This window comes from Neolamprologus brichardi, chromosome 8 (assembly GCF_056152115.1).
Source record: "Neolamprologus brichardi isolate AB-2024 chromosome 8, ASM5615211v1, whole genome shotgun sequence".
NCBI lineage: Eukaryota > Metazoa > Chordata > Actinopteri > Cichliformes > Cichlidae > Neolamprologus > Neolamprologus brichardi.
Window position 1 is genome coordinate 1,789,662 of NC_142111.1, and position 19,598 is coordinate 1,809,259.

The 19,598-nt window shown below is 41.7% G+C and overlaps 1 long non-coding RNA gene across 1 annotated transcript; it reads left to right on the top strand.

Annotated features, from left to right (window-relative positions):
- Positions 1 to 15,813: 15,813 nt before the first annotated feature.
- LOC148101702 (uncharacterized) lies at positions 15,814 to 16,723 on the top strand. Its single transcript, XR_015719408.1, has 3 exons — positions 15,814 to 16,046; positions 16,162 to 16,231; positions 16,325 to 16,723. It is a non-coding gene; the product is annotated as an uncharacterized LOC148101702 (long non-coding RNA).
- The last annotated feature ends 2,875 nt before the right edge of the window (positions 16,724 to 19,598 follow it).

Here is a 19,598-nt window from a genome sequence, read left to right on the forward strand (position 1 = left end):
GATGGCTAGCTACACCGCTATGGAGAGCATAATATAAACACATTAGCACAGTGAAGCTGGAGGATGAACGCTAACTTTTTTCCACTTGATGAAAGCTAACGTGAGGGTTCCCGATGGTTAGGGACAAATGCAACTGCATGGCGGGATGCTGTAAACGGACCAAACCACAATACGAGGTTAATCATTAATTTACTGCTGCATAGCCTGGGCTGCAGTTACATCATACGGTTTAAAAAACTGAGCTTTAAAATGATTAGTGGTAATAAAAACTTGTTGGTTGACAGTGATCACCCCCTTTTTTTAGGGGATTGTTCGGATTAAATAATTCAATTCAATTCAATTTTATTTATATAGCGCCAAATCACAACAAAAGTCGCCTCAAGGCGCTTCATAGATACAGAGAAAAACCCAACAATCATATGACCCCCTATGAGCAAGCACTTTGGCGACAGTGGGAAGGAAAAACTCCCTTTTAACAGGAAGAAACCTCCAGCAGAACCAGGCTCAGGGAGGGGCGGGGCCATCTGCTGCGACCGGTTGGGGTGAGAGAAGGAAGACAGGATAAAGACATGCTGTGGAAGAAAGACAGAGGTTAATAACAGATATGATTCAATACAGAGAGGTCTATTAACACATAGTGAGTGAGAAAGGTGACTGGAAAGGAAAAACTCAATGCATCATGGGAATCCCCCGGCAGCCTACATCTATTGCAGCATAACTAAGGGAGGATTCAGGGTCACCTGGTCCAGCCCTAACTATATGCTTTAGCAAAAAGGAAAGTTTGAAGCCTAATCTTAAAAGTAGAGATAGTGTCTGTCTCCCGAATCCAAACTGGAAGCTGGTTCCACAGAAGAGGGGCCTGAAAACTGAAGGCTCTGCCTCCCATTCTACTTTTAAATACTCTAGGAACAACAAGTAGGCCTGCAGAGCGAGAGCGAAGTGCTCTAATAGGGTGATATGGTACTACAAGGTCATTAAGATAAGATGATCATCACTTAAACACCGTAAAAGATAGTGAAAGATAGAAGATTTTTTTTGTGTGTGTGTTTTTGTTCACTGACTTTTTAAAAAAGTAAATGTTTCATGTCAGTTTTGTGTCAATTGAATGCATGTCCCTTATTTCCTGAGGGGTCAGTACAGTGGATGGATTTTATGCTGGCTGCCCTTCTTGAACAACACGTTCTCACTCCCGAGGTGTAATATTTTATGCTAGGTGACAAATCGTCAACATGTTACACTTCCGGGCACCCAACACGTTCCTAAATGACAAGATCGGAAAAATGAGGAAATATGAGAACCGTTTGAAATAAATCCACACATACCCATTCATTTTCGCCAAATCGCTTTGGAAAACACTATTTCACGTCATTAAAGTGTTGGTTAAGGTTAGAAATAAGGTTATGGTTAGGGATGGAATACGTGGCTGGAACCTGTTTCACCCCAGCCTGTTCTCACTCCCGGGGCGTAGCATGCCGACGTTTTGTCATGACGTGTGGAACGCGAAAGGTGTCCTTCCGCGTTGTTATGGTCCGCGCCGGGTTATGGCTGACTTCCAGTGGAATGACGGTCCCGCAGTGATAGATGTTCCAGCATTTACAAAATGCATTATGTGTTTTTTTTTAATACTAAAACCAACTTTTGGCTTAACAAGCTTAAAAGTTAAAATGTCTTCAAAGTCTGCCTCTTGTTAACACAGGAAACTGAGCAACAGGCCATGTTTTTACTTATCCCTCTTTACTAAATCCCGTTTGACATTTTCTAAGAACAAAAGTATATTTCTTGGAGAACAGTACCTTAAGTGAGGCACTTATCTTTAAGCTTTGTTCCATGTTGGAATGGATCAGAAATGAACATAAAGGCTCTAGAGACACACCACAGACTCAGTCCAGCAAAGCACAGCTCTTTAAAGTGGCTGTCCTGCACTTCCACCCTGCTCTAAGCTTCCCTGTGAGTCACCTGAACGCTTCTATTTATCACTGTCTTGCTATTGCAGCAAAGTCATTCCTCAGGAGGACAAGAGGATATGTGAAAAATGCTTTTTGAAATTTGGGAAAGCAGTTGGCTGCTGTCTCACCTTACCTTTTGTATGTGTGTGTTTCTGAGTGGATCCTGAGCAGCAAATCGAACTGTGATTCTTGTTTCTCTACAATGTCAACATGCCATTTGTCCTCACATGATGCAAACTGCGTGTCGTCCAATGGCTTTGGCTGCCTATTTTTAAAACTGGAAATACTAGTGTTTTACAAGTCATCAACTGGAGTTGGTCCACTACTGACATAAAAAAAACAAAAAACAAAAAACAGGCAATTCAAATATATATTTAAATTCTGTGTCACACAAAGACATGGCAGGTGGAACCAAAGATCTCATTTGAACTAATCAGACCAAAGCACAGATGTCCACTGGTCTAATGTCCAGTCCTTGTGTTTCTTGGCCCAAACAAATCTCTTCTGCTTGTTGCTTTTCCTTAGTAGTGGCTTTTTAGCAGCTATTTGACCATAAAGGCCTGATTCGCAGTCTCCTCTGAACAGTTGATGTAGAGATGTGTCTGCTACTGGAACTGTCTGTGTCAATTTTCTGGGCTCTAATCTGAGCTGCTGTTAACTTGTGATTTCTGAGGCTGGTCACTCGGATGAATTTATCCTCAGCAGCAGAGGTGACTCTTGGGCTTCCTTTCATGAGGCGGTCATCATGCGAGCCAATTTTGTCAAAGCACTTGATGGTTTTTGCGACTGCGCTTGTGTCCTGTTTCTCTTCCAGTATTACTCCATCTCCAGCCATGGATGGTGGAGTTGCTGCAATTAAAGTTCAGCACAATGTGCTACCCTGCCACATCTGTGAATTGATAAGTTTAATTTCCATCAGTCTTTGCGGCATCCTTTCATTCCTAACACAAGTCCATACCAGTTCAGGTATCCAGCATGATTTTTTTTAATAGATCTGATGTGTTTTTCAAAGTGTTCCCTTAATTTTTGGAGTGCCTAAAGACTACCACTGCAGTACATTCTTCAGACTAAGTATACGCAGTTGCAGATGGACAGGACTGTCCACCAGCTGTACCGAGTCCTCCATTCCACTTGCACTGTCTCAACTCCAAGAGCATAGATTTTAAACACGAAGTAGGTGAGGTAGCCTTGTTTTATACCAGAACTTGAGTCCTGTCTGGGACCACGGTTTTTGCACTTTAATTTTGTTTTTCACTGTATTTTTTCTGTTGCCGTTGGGTTGAGTTTAGCAATTTAATCATTCTGTTGATTTTTTGGGAAAGACCAAATTCCATCCAAATTCACATGGAATTAAAAATTCCATCAGCAACAATTCCATTTGTGGTAGTGATGACCTAATATGCATGCTGAAAAATGGTGCTGATGGGGTACTCTGGTAATTGATTATTACAAAGAATAAAGTTTATGTAAAGGGAAAAAAAGTCCTTCTCAGTGCATTCCCACCTCAGAATAAAGCGAATTTATAGTAAAGTGGAAACTGATATTCAACATGAACAAAAATGTAACACAACTTCAACTTGAAATATAACCTATAATAAATATGTATAAAATAAGTCTTTGAGCCTTGCTCACTCAGTTTTTCATCTATTGTCTTTTTTATATTACAAATGTCCAGGTGTTTTGGGGCCTTTGTGATAGACTTTAAAGCAGTTCCTGTCCACCTGGAGACAGAGACTCAAATTGCACTGCTCACACTGCCAGGGATTTTTCTTTTTGCACAGAGTGCACTTTTCCTTCCTTGGGTGGCCATGTTTGCCTTTGACTGTCCTTCACTGGTGCTTGTGGGGATAGGAAAATGGTTGGAGCTGAGTGCTGGTGGCCATCCTAATTTCAGTGAAACAGCAAGGAGATGAGAACATAAGTCTTCCTGGAACTCCTGGTGAATTTGCTGCTTCTGCTGCTGTTTGGCACATAATTCTTCATGGATTATATAGCTGTTGGTCACAGCAATGTCCAGGAAATGCTCAAAAACCACATTGTATCACCTCCTGGGTTTACGGTGGACTGAGTGGGTCCACGGCATCTGGTCTGACGTGTCCACTCCCCCCATGTAGTAGTTGTAGTCAGCCACTGCTGTGGGCATTGGCACAGGGACCCTCCAATGCTCACCATCTTCTCCTTTCTGCCATCGCGACACTGTGTCACCAGTGTAGACAGTGTGTTGCAGCAGATTGAAACTTCTCTGGTGTCCATCCACTTGACAAATAATACCTTATAGATCCCCTCTGTGATTTTCTTGGGTGGATGGAACACCTGCTCTCCCTTGCCTGTAGGTTGGTGCCACAAGCCCTAAATCCCTGCTGGCCAAAGTGATGGAAGAGGAGGGGGCTTGTGTAGAAACTGTCACGGTATATGACGTAGCCAGAGCCAAGGTAGTACTTTTTGATGAGGGACGTAAGACACACTGCCTTTTTTCTTTTCACTTTTGATGTATTCAGCTGGATCGCTTATGTGAATATTGGTTGAGATGGCAAAAAACTGGCTCCTGGACATGATATTGGCAAGAAAAGGGAGGCTGAAAAATTGTCTTTGTCCTCCAAAAGTCTGAAACCTTTGGGAGGCGCATCACAGCCATGTACTGTAGTAGTCCAGGGTATTTCTGCATCTCTGCTGGCATTAGCTCCTTCTACTCACACCTCTCCCCGCTCTGTAGATTTTTGCTGCATTTTTGTTTGTGTTTGTACACAACATTTTGAGGACATCAGCATGAAAACAATGTGAAAATATTTCACCTGCTGATGGATTTCTAAAATTTAGAGGTGGCTGTTCACCAGAGGTTCTTTTTGGGATAAACCTTGGTGGCTGGGGGACCACATCAGGGTCTTCATAAGTTTTCCAACGAGAGCATGGTGACTGGCTGCGAACAGCATTCCCTCTGTCAGCGAATCTAACGCTTGATGAGACTCCTCTCCAATACAGAGGAGGATGTTGTCTGTACTGCAGAAACCAGCCTAAAAGATAGACATGCATTAGCTGTGAATTAAAGAAACTAAAAGTAAGGCAGATAATAATAAGAATAGGAATAATGATAAAATAGAGGCTAAAAACGAAAAGAATTCCAAAATAGCACAATAATAATGGAGATACATATACTGAATAAGTAGAAATAACATTCATTGACAATTTAAACTAATAAAGTTACAAAAATCACACAAAGCAGAAAATTTAGGTTTGATAAAATTGTCATTTTCTTATGTTTGCAAAATTCATTACTTACTCTTGTTTAGATGGATCTGCTCCAGACGAACTTGGTTCGTCATCCAGGTCATTTTCCTCTTCTGTGAACCTCTTGGAAGGTTTTCTCTGTCTTTCACTTTTTCTTGACATATTCTCTCAATATTGTTTAAAATATATCTCTAGCCCAAATGCTCGGGGAGTTATGGTAGTGCAAAGCGCATATGGTAAAATATAGGTGGAGTTTTCCTTCTGTGTTCAGACAGGAATAGCTTGTGAATGCTTTGTGCTGCCGTAAAGCTCTACGTCTCTTCTTTTCAAAACTGTTTGCATTTTCTCTATAACATAAACCATGACGGAGTTACAGTCATTTAAAGTGCACTTGTAAAATGGGCCCGCCGGTGGGCCCATGGTGGAAAAAAAGCATTAACAAAATTAGTTTCAAATCCAAGTTTTGTTTCTAGCGTGTTGTACAACTATCAAATTCAAAATACTGTAATGCATTTACATAGCAATCTAGTCATCACCAATCATGAAACCAAAATTAATTAGGTCCATAGACCAACCAAACAGGAACAGTGAAGGCGGGACAACAAATCCCGTTGGTTAAGAAATTACATTGTGCATCCAGGTCAGAAAATAACCTTTGTTAAACCAAAATAAATAAATACCAGATAAGTACATTGACCCCTTCAGCACAAAATAACTAAGTTTTATACAATTATCTAATTAGAGTTTTGGTTTAGAGTTTCTCTCCAACTCTCTCCAACTCTCCCATTAATAATAATTCCAATAAACAATTTCTAGTTTCATCTGTTTGTTACTGTGGTCTACATGTACCTCCTAAGGCAGGGGTGTTAAACTCAAATACACAGTGGGCCAAAATTCAAAACTGGAACAAAGTCGTGGGCTAACGTTAATATTTATTGAAATATATTTATTGAAATATATTTATTCCTCCAAATCTAAGAATGAATCTTTTCTTATGGACTCAAACACGTTTTGCTGAAAAGCTGAATATGGAACAAGCAAAGCTTAATACTAAACAATATATATATTAGCTGTATAATACCAGTAGGCCAGCTCTGATAGTAATTTGGTATGGCTTCGCGGGCCAAATGTAATTAGGCTGCGGGCCAAATTTGGCCCGCGGGCCAGAGTTTGACGCCTATGTCCTAAGGAGTTCCTTGTTTTATTATGCTTGCAACTGTAAGGGCTGGTGGACTAAACAAAGGATGTTGGGAGAAGAGTTGCAAAAGTAATTTCTGAAAGGATTCTGTAAATATCACTGACATTGCCACTGTTGCTATCGTATCGGCAGTATTCGCAGTTTTGCTAAGCAAATTCTTTTGTGCAGCTTTAGAATCACCATGCCAACAGAGAAGGCAGAATGTAATGACACATTCAATTAAACACTAAGAATAAAACTTGCGTTGAATGAGTCAGAGGACTGAAATCCTTCTTGGTAACCTGATGTTTACTTTGTTCTAAATATTGTTCAGCTGAGTATTCTCAGCTACTAAGATGAAAAGTCACTGGGAAGGTAATTGGACTGATACATATATTGTGTTCTAATCTTGCACTCTTAGCACTCAAATCCCTCTTTATGACAAGTCATTCAGCCAGTCAATTCGAAGCCTTTAAGCAGTATGTCTAGTATTCACACAGACATTCACACTACAATCGATTGATCAGGGACAAGTCAAACCACTTACTAACCTTGTGATTTGCAGAAGACCTACTCTACCTTCTGAATCACACCAACCTCGTATCAAGCTACTCTGTGGCCTGTGGAGTGGTCGCTGAGTTCTTGTAGTGTAGAAAGATGGGTCTATACGGTCTATACGGTTCTGTGTCATCTTGTGCAAGGTACAACAAGGTCTTACAGTTTGATGCTTATCCCGTGCCCTAGCTCAACGAGCTAATTTTTTCACAATGCTGGATTTTGACCAAGAAGTATGTGGTTTGACAGAGGCACAACATCTGGGGTTCCACTTGTGAGGTGTGCAGGCACACTTTCAGATGGTTTGACAAGAGCAAACGCATCCTGGCCGTCTCCAAAGACCAAAGGAGAGGTGAGGTGATTCTTGGGCCTGTCTGATAATGCACCATTATTATCACCAGAATGGAATGGCATGGTCTGCTGGAAAAACAGAAACTGAAAAGTCACAGCGGCATAAGAGTGTGATTAGTGTTTTTGTGTTGCAAGCATTATAAATAAATGGACACTAAATGGAGTTCAAGTATCTCGGGGTCTTGTTCGCGAGTGATGGGAGAAGGGAGCCGGAGATCGACAGACGGATTGGGGCTGCGGCTGCAGTGATGCAGACGCTGCAACGGTCCGTCGTGGTGAAGAGGGAGCTGAGTGTAAAAGCGAAGCTCTCAATTTACCGGCCAATCTACGTCCCTACCCTCACCTATGGCCACGAGCTGTGGGTAAGTTTTGCCAGAAGTTTGGCCATCCGGGAGGGGCTCAGAGTAGAGCCGCTGCTGCTCCACATCGAAAGGAGTCAGCTGAGGTGGTTCGGGCATCTGACAAGGATGCCTCCTGGGCGCCTCCTGGGTGAGGTGTTCCGGGCATGTCCCACCGGGAGGAGGCCCCGGGTCAGACCCAGGACACGCTGGACAGATTATATCTTTCGGCTGGCCTGGGAACGCCTTGGTGTTCCCCCGGATAAGCTGGAGGAAGTGGCTGGGGAGAGGGAGCTCTGGGCTTCTCTGCTTAGGCTGCTGCCCCCGCGACCCGGCCTCGGATAAAGCGGATGAAGATGGATGGATGGATGGACACTAACCCTGCAGTGCTGGCGATGTGAGCGTGGGTCATTGTCACAGTTACCATCTGCAGGGTTATGATCAAACACCTTTTAATCAAAATCCTGTTTAGATACAGTTATAGTTTTTGGAATAGCAGTCCGGCGAGAGGGTCCACAGGTTTAAACATTTGGCGTTATGTGTTTGGCTGAGGAGCCAATAGTGCAAAGCTGCAGGTCTGTATGTAAAAAATGTATCACACACCAATCAGCCACAACAATGACTCTACCTGACTAATATTCTGTAGGTTTCTGCCTTTGGAGAAATAATGTCAGTCCTCTTGAGATATCATTTAGCATCTCGAACCAGGACATGGGGAGCTGATCCGCCTCCACGTTAATGGGTGAGCCTAAATGAATCTGGTTTGTTCTCTCAAACTTTCCATCAGATTGGGATCTCTTTGGAGGTTTGGAGCCTGTGTCCATGCCTCAGGGTTTAAAGGTCTGTGAGTAGAAAACCGTTACATTAGACTCAGTGGAGTGGTATTGGCTGTTGTGACTGGACTACAATAACTAACTTTCTTGTCATTTTTACTACAGCTTGAGTGCCCTGTCTCTTGAAAGTTTTCACATCTCATTTGTTTTCTTCCTGTTTCTTTGTCAGTGCTTCGTAAGCATAAAAATACCCAAATCCGACAACAAGACCTTAGCTACTCTTCATAATGAGCACTTTTCCTCTGGATACTTGTGTACATGCTACTGTCCTGATCCAGAACTTGATTATTTTTCACTAATTGAGTCAACTTGTGACTTGACTGAGCTGGACCTATTATAGCTCTCCAAATTGGGACCTTTTGACTCTGCATTAAAACAAGAGTTATCAGAACTACTTAAGAGTCAAGCAGGGAGAGCTCAGTCACATTGCTGCTGTCAGCATTCTGTCCACATGAGTGTTTCGGGCATTCATGCAGTCCAAACTAATTGATGTGTGTTAGAGAACAGGATATGCTGATGTGCCAAAGTCATTAGCCAAAATGTGAGGAATAATCATTTTGTTTCAGGGCCATAGGCCAAAGCAAGGCAGGGAGAGAGAGTCCTCATTATGATTCTTCAGCCAGTGGAACCACAAAGTAAAGTAAGCTCACCTGGATGAATTCCAAAAGCTGCTCTTGGAAGTCAAGCTCTTCTTAGTTTATCAGACAGGCATCAATATCCTGCAGGCTGACTTCAATAGGTACACAGATCATTAACCAAGGTCCCAGGAGTGAGTTCAAATGAATTTACAATCAGTGTGATAAAATGTCTGAGAAACACACTATCTGCCATCTGTTTTTCTCAGTTGGTTCTTTTCAAATTGCATTTGGATCCGTATGACTGTAAAATATGTCTTTATATGGCTCTTACAAATTCAACTCCATATGTCTTGCCAGTGCATGTACTGATGTAAATCTACATTTTTAACTTTGCAAACTTCTTCCTCTCCACCTTTAGTAAGCATTTACAGACCTCTCTCTTCTTTCCCATCATTCATTTAGTCTGAGTTAATTCGACTGTACATACAGTAGGCTACAATACCTGAGAAATATAACCACTGTGGATTACCATAATCAGCTCTTACCCAATTGTGTGATACAACTGGGTTCAATTCACATGGCACTGTTGATTACATTACAGCAATTTTGTGACCCTTTTCCATTTGCACAATTTCTCTCATATGAAAAAGCCTTTAAGCTCTGTGAAAAATTGTCTTTGTGCTCCATGTTTTTATGCTGCCTAAACCAGGGAAAATTGGGTCATAGGGAAAAATATGAATGAAGCAGAGAAAAAGAGCTAATGCGGTTGCCAAGGAGTCTCTGTGACGTGCTGGCTCAGAGAGAAAAGCCACCATTCAGGAGGAGAAAGAAGTTTGACATGGAGGTAAGAGCGCCTTCAAAAGTAAGCTTCATAATTGTAGACCGTGAGGAACCGAGCACTTGTGTAGAGTTCAGTAAGACACATCTGGCCTTGATTGTGTATAAACGTTTGGGATGAAAGGGCCAGTGGAGGCAATACACTGGGGCTGTTTATCGGGCCATTGCTAGCATGACCCACAAAGTCTGTCTTTGCATCCATCCATACTAGCTGAGAGATTAAATCTCTTCAACGTATCCTGGGTCTGATCCTGGCAGGACATGCCCGAAATACTTTGTCCAGGAGGCATCCTAATCAGATGTCTGAACCACCTCGGCTGGCTCACTTTGATGAGCAGAGGCTCTATGGCAGCCATCCTTCAGAGAAAGCTCATCCCTGCCACGGTTTCATTCTGTCGCTACCCAGAACTTGTGACCATAGTTGAGGGTAGGGTCATAGATGAACTGGTAAAAGCTTCACATTTATGCTGAACTCTTTCTTCACCAAACAGACAGCAAGTATCTGCATCACTGCAGACATGGCTCCATCAGGCTTGTAGGCACTCATTTTTTCCCCAGTTGTAAACTGCTCCAGTTTAAGTTGGTGTCCAGTACCTGATAGAACTAACATAACTACACCAAAAAAGCAGAGACAAGATTCTAAGGCTACCAAAATGGAAGATGGGAACAGGTCCGATGGTAATGCAGACCAAACTCTCAATGTGGTTGCTCATGGACTGAAGGGCTTGCAGCAATGAGCCAAACACGACATACTAGGGAAGCACCTCCCACAGGAATTTCAAAGGGACTTATCGAAGTCCACAAACATGTAGACTGGTTAGGCACCTACACTTGAGAATCCTTGTGATCAGTCGTGTTCTGTCAGGACAAGGCAAGGAGTGCTTGATTTGACAAAATGGATATACATTAAAATGTACCACATTAAAGCAATCTCTCTCTTTATTCTCAGGCAGTGCTGTCATAAAGCTCCTCGCCTTTTAGTTAATATCTACAGCCATCCTTTACATTACTGTTATCTTGCAGCTGCAGTTGTATAGTGTAGCTGAAAGCAGCGCATCTGTCAACCAAACACAACGCTAGATCTTTCTGTGTTTTGAGGGCATGTCTATTTCCTGAGCTGGGCAAGCTAAGAGACTAGCAGCCAAGAGGCTGTGTTTTGTTGATAAATCGGCTGGTCTTTGACAGTAAACTGACATAAGACGAGCGAGTGAGGCAAGCTGCTGCTGGCTCAGCTTTGACTGCTCTGAGATCAGTTTCGATCATATGGAAAAAACTAATAATAGCAAACAAGCAAGCTTCAGTTATTTATAATCGTAACAGATGACTTTTTGTCATGTTTAACGTGTGATATAGAGGAGATAAAATGTGGGAAAATTGTTAATAACTCCTCTAGCGTATTAGCAAGGAAAGCTCGGACTTTTTCCTGTCTAATAAAGCAGGCAAGTTGACCAGGTGCAGGGTCAGCAGTGTTACCAACTCCTCAGTAAGGAAAATCGCTATTGGCTGTCCTAAAAGTCGCTAGAAGTCGCTAAATGATGTCATCACCTAATTTGCATAATTGGTCATGCTAATGTAATTGTAATCTATGTTGTTGGAGAGAGAAATAACATCGTGGACGAGACATAAAGTGAGTAAAAAACGTCCTAAATGCATTTAGAGTTTATTTAGAACTACAAATTAAATTTCTTTTAGCAATTATTGTTTTTTTTAATGTCACAATTCCAACCCTGCTCCTTAATTCGGGCTTGGACCGGCAAAAGTGACCCGAAATAGGCACTCTGGTGGAGTTACTTTGTGTGTGTGTGTTTATAAGTAGTTTTAAACCTGATCCACAAAACAGCATAAGAGTAAAAGAGTAAAAGAAGAACTGACTGCGTTACAGCACCCGCTGCTTGTTGAGAGTAAAAGTGATATGCGCTTTCACGTCTTTTTTTAGCGACTTTTTTTAGAAAAAAAGTCGCTAGGGGGTCTGAAAACTCGCTAAATATAGCGACAAAGTCGCTAAGTTGGCAACACTGAGGGTCAGCACTACTTTCAGATCAGCATCTATGAGAATGCCACAAGTTCAACTAGCTACTTTCCCAACACTCCAGCTTCATTTTAAATTAATATTTGAATCCCCTCATAGATATAGACAGTTAACCATGTCACACATTGCTCAAGGCTTTTATTTCAGCTGATTTTTAAAATGACTGTTAATATATTTTTAAAACTTCAGCTCTTCGCAAGCACCTACACAGACAGCATGCTAATGCTAAGCTAACCAAGAACGCAGAGTGATGTTAAAGCTGAGTGAATGCTGACCCCAACCAATTACTGATAAAGTTAGGAGCCATTTGTGGTGTAGCCAGCCGCTGCTGAACTTCAACAGTTAACAAACTAATGCGCAATCAGGCTGCCGCCTCCGTTTCTACCTCTTCATGTTTCTAAAAACTCACAGCAATAAAAATAAAAAACTGCAGAAAAACAAATTTAAACGTCTGCTGTCACTTCCAACATAAATTAAGACAGAAAACTAAACAGTAGTGACGTTTGTAGGGTTACTGAAGTTGGGCTAGCTGGCATATAATGATGTGCTACGTGGTGGCTAGCTACACAGCTATGGTTAGCATAATATAAACACAGTGAAGCTGGAGGAGTCTTTAGGGGTCCTCCACTTCCTGACCCAAGTGGAGGAGTTTAAGTATCTCGGGGCTTTGTTCACGAGTGATGGGAGAAGGGAGCGGGAGATCGACAGACGGATTGGTGCTACGGCTGCAGTGGACGCTGTCCCGATCTGTTGTGGTGAAGAGAGAGCTGAGTGTAAAAGCGAAGCTCTCAATTTACCGGTCGATCTACATCCCTACCCTCACCTATGGTCACGAGCTGTGGGTAGTGACCAAAAGAACGAGATAGCGAATATAAGCGGCGGAAATGGGCTTCCTCCGAAGTGTGGCTGGCCTCTCCCTTAGAGATAGGGTGAGAAATTCGGCCATTCGGGAGGGGCTCAGAGTAGAGCTGCTGCTCCTCCACATCGAAAGGGGCCAGTTGAGGTGGTTCGGGCATCTGACAAGTGTTAGGTTGAAATTGTTAAATGTTGCCGTTATTGTACTTAAATTTGTAAGCCTTGCCTTAAACTGTATGATCAGAGACATTCTTCTGTTTCTATTGTCCTCCCCAGCTTGTTGAATGGTGAGGAGGGCTATAGTGTAACTGCAGGCACATTCTATGTAAGGAGTGTGACTTCCTGGCCTTTGAGTCCTCACCTGTGCTTGTGTATGGTGAGACCGTTAGAGGGGTTAAGCCATATACAGGGTGGGGGAGATGATCCTTTTGTGAGCAGGAAGTCAAACAAACGCACCCCCATCCACACACACTCACTCACGTGCAACTACACATACACACACACACAGTGTTTTAACCTTTAGTGACCATAGGGGTTTTTTTTTTTTACAATGGGTGTTTGTGTAAACTGTGTGTCGCACAATAAAAGGCTGCAGTGCTGGTTCTTCGGGGTCTTCTGAGGTCGAGGCCAGAGCGCTGTTCTGAGGTTCCGACTGGGCTTCCCTTGCTCTCGCATGTGAAAACCGATCGATCGCTGTTCTGTCTTGCTTTCTTCACGGAAATAAGTCTGAACTAGCAGGCCTGCTAAGGTGCTGACCCAACAACTAGGATGCCTCCTGAGTGAGGTTTTTCGGGCATGTCCCACCAGAGGAGGCCCCGGGGCAAACCCAGGACACGTCGGAGAGATTATATCTCTCGGCTGGCCTGGGAATGCCTTGGTGTTTAATCATTTCAAAATATATCTTTCTACTACTCTGCACCTCATATCTGTGGAGGAATTTCTGTGTTTAATAAGGACGTAATAGGATTTGTTTCTTATACAAGTTCACTGTTCTCTTCAGTGTGCTTGGGCAATAAAGGCACATTCTGTTTTGGACTTCTTTGTAAAAAAGATTTGTGTGCTGAGTGAATCTCACTTGAGTTGTGAGGTTAACTTTGGTAGAAGAACTAAAAGTGCCATCTCCTCTCTGATGTGTGTCTGGAAAGTCTTTTCTAACTCTGGTGTCTTTGTCAAATTGTCTTTTCCTCACTCACATAATTTCTTGCTGTAATTCTACTTTTTTCACACCACCTTTAAAAAAAGCCTTTCTTTTCTTTTCCTATAACTGGTGTTTTCACAAGTAGTGCAAGGGAAAATCTTTTGTCTTGAAATTAATTACTCAAGAAGACAGCATCTTCTTTTAAATGTGTTTAATTAAGATATTTTGCAGCTTCTGATAGGTACCAAGGTTGTAAAAAACAAAACAAAACGGGAGCACAAACTGATTAAGGAAGGAGATAAAAACTGGATTGTTCTGAAATTTCCCTGAAAATTCAAATATTATTTTGCATTTGGAAAAACCTAGCTACATAAAAATGCTACTCAGGTTATATCAAATAGAGAAAGTAGTACAATGCCTTTTAACATCACGGTAAGCAGAATGAAAATTTGAATGGAAATATAGCATGACTTTCAAATTGCTCATTGTAACTTCTGTCATGGCTGGGGCAGCAGCCGTGTGACGTGTGGGAAAGAGGACTCAAAGGCAGCACTTACTGAGATGCGAGGGTGGTTTATTATGAATGACAGAACACAGAGTAGGGATGGCAAAAACGGAACTTGGGAGAAACTAAACTGGGAGAAACTAAACTATAGAACAGCAAACCTGAACACGAAGGGAGGACAGCAGGGAGAGCACACAGTGGATTCACAAAGAGTTTCCAGGAGAAGAACACGGAAAAACACAGATGACACAACGATGAACACGACGATGAACACACTATAAATACACAGAGGGACACTGGGAAATCACACACAGGTGGGAGACACAGCTGGACCTGATTAACCTGATGAGACAGGGGAACATTAACACCAGGGATCAACAGAGGGAGCATCAACCCGAAACCCCAAAACACAAACCATCCCAAAACAGTCCACAAATAGTAATAATAATAATAATTAGGGATGCACCGATACCGATACTGGTATCGGGTACCGGGGCCGATACTGTAAAATGTGTGTGTACTCATACTCGTAAAAGTTAACCGATACTAACTTATTTCATTAATCAGAGGGTGGCTTGTCATTTCTGTTGTAGTTTTTTAGATTGGCCACTAGGGGGCCAATTATTATTTTATTTATTATTTATTTTATAATAATTATTTTGTTTGTTTGTTTACAATATGGACACTCTGCAATAATTTAAAAGTTTATTTTATTCGCAAACCTAATTATATTTATTTTATTCCAAACAGAAGTGTTTATTTATTATTCTGAAAGCTCGAGACAGTGCCCAATAGTTCAGTGATATTTTGTAAAATTACAATGTGGAGACTCTGCAATAATTTAACAGAAGTGCTTATTTTTCACTTGAAATTTTTTTTGTGGTCATTCTTATTAAGATTTTATTTTTTATCGGCAGGGAATATAATAAAACCTGTCTTCCAATTAATTGCATTTGTGTGTGTGTGTGGTAGAAGTATCGGTTTTTGTACTCTGTATCGGCAAGTACTCAGATCCAAGTATCGGTATCGTATCGGTTTGAAAAAATTGGTATCGTTGCATCCCTAATAATAATAATAATAATATACCAAACACAAAATCACCGAGTCCACGGACTCAGGACCATGACAACTTCAATATTTCATTAATAATCATCTCCCCAGTTTAATTAAGTGTTATAGTTAGTTTTGCTTATGGTTGTAGAGCCTGTAAGGTCTGGGTACTGTAGTCCTTCTCTTTGAATGGCCCTGCTATCACTGAGCAGAGCTCGTCTGCAGTGGCTTGATAACTGGATGAATCCCTTTAATCTATTTTATGTACTCTTGATTTTCTCACTGTGCATTTTTTAGTTTGCTGCCAACTACAAAGACATTTATACTTCCTGTTTTATTCAGCAAATGAAAAACCAAGTATATGTAGCCAAGTGAACTAATACTACATATGGAAAGGGTTTAAAAAGAGGGGATTGTGTTTTTGACTGATTGCCTGTCTACCAGAGGTCTGTTGTAGAGTTGTCATGGTGATGACTAGACCTCGCATTTTGGGGGTATACTGTCCCTTTAAGAGACACTGTAAGCCAGAGCACGCATGCACTCAAGTTTGCGTCACACACTGAGCGCTGTGAGCGGGAGCACTGGAGAGTTAGAGACTGCAAAAGATTCTGTGGCTAGCTACAAAAGAGGTAAATGTGCTAAAAAAGTGTAGCATACTGCAAAATATTGTCACCAGTGTTGTAGTAGACTGTAATTAGCTAAGTTTCTTTAGCAATGACTCCATGTTTGTGACCATTTCTGTAGAGTTCTTAACGCGCAACGGGTGCATGTTTAATGGTCACGTGCTGTGAAAGGGACTGAAGAGCGGGTTGGCGTGAGTAGTTACAGTGTCCTAACAGATTTCAAAGTTGTTAAGTTTATACTGTTATTCACTTTGCATAACTCTGTATGTTTCTGTTTGATTCAGAGGGGAGATCACTTGCTGTGTGATTCCTGCGTGTGTACTTGTCCTAGCACAGTAGCTGTGTGGAGAAACTGAAGTGAGTTCATGATGTTCTCCCATAGAAATGTATGTTTAAAAGAGAGTTTACAGTGCACTTTATTGCCAGTTGACCTGCAAAGTTGTGGGATGTAAACAATGTGTTTATTTGTTTTGTTTTCTCTTTTTTGTTGTATTTGTTTCTTGACAGGTCACTACTGTTGTCTATACTGTTTGAATTTAACATGTACATATGATAGTTACTGTTGTCTCAGACCCCGAAAGGCAGTTTTAGGCTGAGCCAGTGGAATAGTTAAATTTTGCCGTTTCACTCAAAACTACAGAATTAAAACTGTGCTCCTCCGAGTACAGTCGGAGAATAAAAAAGCCCACAAAATAGTATTTCCTGTGTCCTGTCTCATTCCCCATGACCGGGCCACATATAATTCTGTAGTTTTGTAGTCCAGGAGTGTAGCATTAAGAAAACAGAAGTGAGAATTTTCTTTTAGTATTTAGTGTCTTTGTTTGACTTTTTTAATGATAAAGACCATGATGTAATTGACAAATAACACAGAGTTAGTTGTGCATTTGAAGGAGTTCATCTCTCTGCGACATGAATACAATATTCTTTAAAGCCACACACAAGTTCAGTTCTGGACATGCCCTACATGCTTTTTAGGGATTACTTCAATAGATTGCAGATGTGAAAAGCTCCTGTAAGAGCCTCTGCTCCCTATAATTTGAAATGAGTTTTATAAATTTAAGTAAAATAGCGGGGCTTCTATTAATCGGGGCGATCGTGGCTCAAGAGTTGGCAGTTCGTCTTGTAAGCGGAAGGTTGCCGGTTTGAGACCCAAATCAGACAGTCTCAGTTGTTGTGTCCTTGGGCAGGACACTTCACCTACCGCCTACTGGTGATGGCCAGAGGGGCCGATGGCGCGATATGGCGCACTTGCTTCTGTCAGTCTGTCCCAGGGCAGCTGTGGCTACAACTGTAGCTGCCTCCACCAGTGTGTGAATGTGAGAGTGAATGAATAGTGGAATTGTAAAGTGCTTTGAGGGTCTTGAAAAGCGCTATATAAATGCAATCCATTATCAACCTAATGTTTATGGCACATGCTCCTCATAATCACAGTATCAGTGGTTCATCTCCCAAAGACTGCAAAACGTGCCCTTGAATGACGCTTGAGGTCAGCCCCCATAGTTTAATCTCTGAATGACCTCGCATTCATTTTATTTTATATTAAAGTGTCCTGCTAACATCATGTCCGCCCAGAATTTGTCCAAGAACAGAAGAAAAGATCCCCAGTTTCACTTTCTTTAGTGATTTTTCTTTTTGATAATACCACTAACTGAAGCTGATATTTGCACTGCCTGTTCGGATATAAAGATTCGTCATTGGTTTGGAGTGCCAGAGACAGCTGTTATCAGTGGTAGAGAAGTGGGACAGATGCCACGATGCAGGACATACGCGAGGTCAGTGAACTAGTAATGAGGTGTGCGCTAGGAGTGGTTCTGGGTGGGTGTGGGATTACATCAGAGATCAGCTCTGAGGCCCTTCTTGCTTGCAGTGGTGATGGGCAGGTCGACAGGTGAGGTCTGGAAGGAGATTCCCTGGACTTTGCAGATGACATTGTGATCTGCAGTTAGCAGGTGGCTGTAAGCTATGTTCTGGAAAGAGAAGGAATGAAAGCCAGTAGACGGAAGACTGAAAACATGTGTATGAATGACAGGGAGACAGGTGGAAAGATGGGCAGGCAAGGTGTAGAGATAGTGGTAAAAGATAGAAGGTAAAATACCTGGGGTCAACAATCCAAAGTAACGGAGAATACACAAGAGAAGTGAAGAAGAGTGTGTGAGCAGAGTGGAGTGGCTGGACATGAGTGCCAGGAGTGATCTGTGACAGAAGGGGAGATTTGAGACCTGTTTTGATGTATGGTTTGGAGACAGTGGCACTAATAGAGAAGAAGCAGCTGGAGGTAGCAGTGTTTAAGATGCAAAGCTTTTGATTTAGAGTGACTGGGATGGACAGAATAAGAAATGGATGTATCAGAGGGTCTGTTTGGAGACAAAATTACAGCAGTAATGCTGGGCCAGTTTAGACATATGCAGAGGAGGGACGGTGAATATGTTGGAAAAAGGATCTGCAGCTGAAAGACAGGAAGAAAACCTGCCCGGAATATTCATGGTTGTAGTGAAGGAGGACATACAGAGGGTTGGTGTGACAGAGGAGAATGCTAAGAATAGAGTCAGGTGGAGGGAGATGAGTCGGTGTGTTAACCCCTAAAAAGTAGAAGATGATTAAAATGTCTGACAAAATGCATCTTACTGACAAGTCAAACTGATCTGAAGTGTGTTAGATTAATGTGTGGATGTTGAAAGTAGGTTCACATTGTCTGGAGGATGCATGCTCTTATGGATGTGGAATAATAACTAACTTGATGGGTCCCTTTAATGGATCAGAATCTAGTAAATGTTTTGTGTTCTTCCATGCAACATACAGGTCAGCTGTAACACACGTATGTCAAGTGGAATAGTTTATAAGAATGTAGCTCTCCAATGGATAAGCACGGCACTCCACAAGCTTTTTGTTTTAACCAGAGAATGTCTGCCTCAACCTGTATGTCCACATAATTTCAAAGTAATCAATAGTAAATAAAAAAGCTGCCTCTCCTTGATCTGAACTGCCATGCTGTTTCTGAGGAGCACATGTGTAAAAAGCAATGCCTGAAGAAATCTGTCTGTAGATTTCAGGAAATCATTTGTATAGAATAAATGTGCATAAGCATGTTACATGTAAGTAACCTGATTTGAACATTTTTCCTCTTGACATGGTAATGGGAGATCAAACTGGAAATAATCCAGCAAATGAGATTGGTGTGATGTGTCATGTGATAGTTTGCCACGAAGACATGGGAGGTTTCTGATTTACCTGTTTGGTCACTGGTTCTAGTTTATTCAATGAAGTGTCTCTAGGCAATGTACTAAACCATGAAATTAACCACAGTGTGTCATTAGTGTAGATAGATTAAATGACCGATAGCATTCCATTGCGGTTGGTGTCAGCTGAATGCTTTCCACATGATGACGATGGTGGATCAGAATCTGATGGTACTTTTCTGTGTTTATAATCGTTTTTAATTCCCAACACCACTGGCTGAAATACATCCCCAAACCACTATGTTTTACAGGTGGTCAAAACACTCAATGTTGTACCTCTCTCCCGACTATCTTTACACAATAGTGATGACAGTTTGAGCAA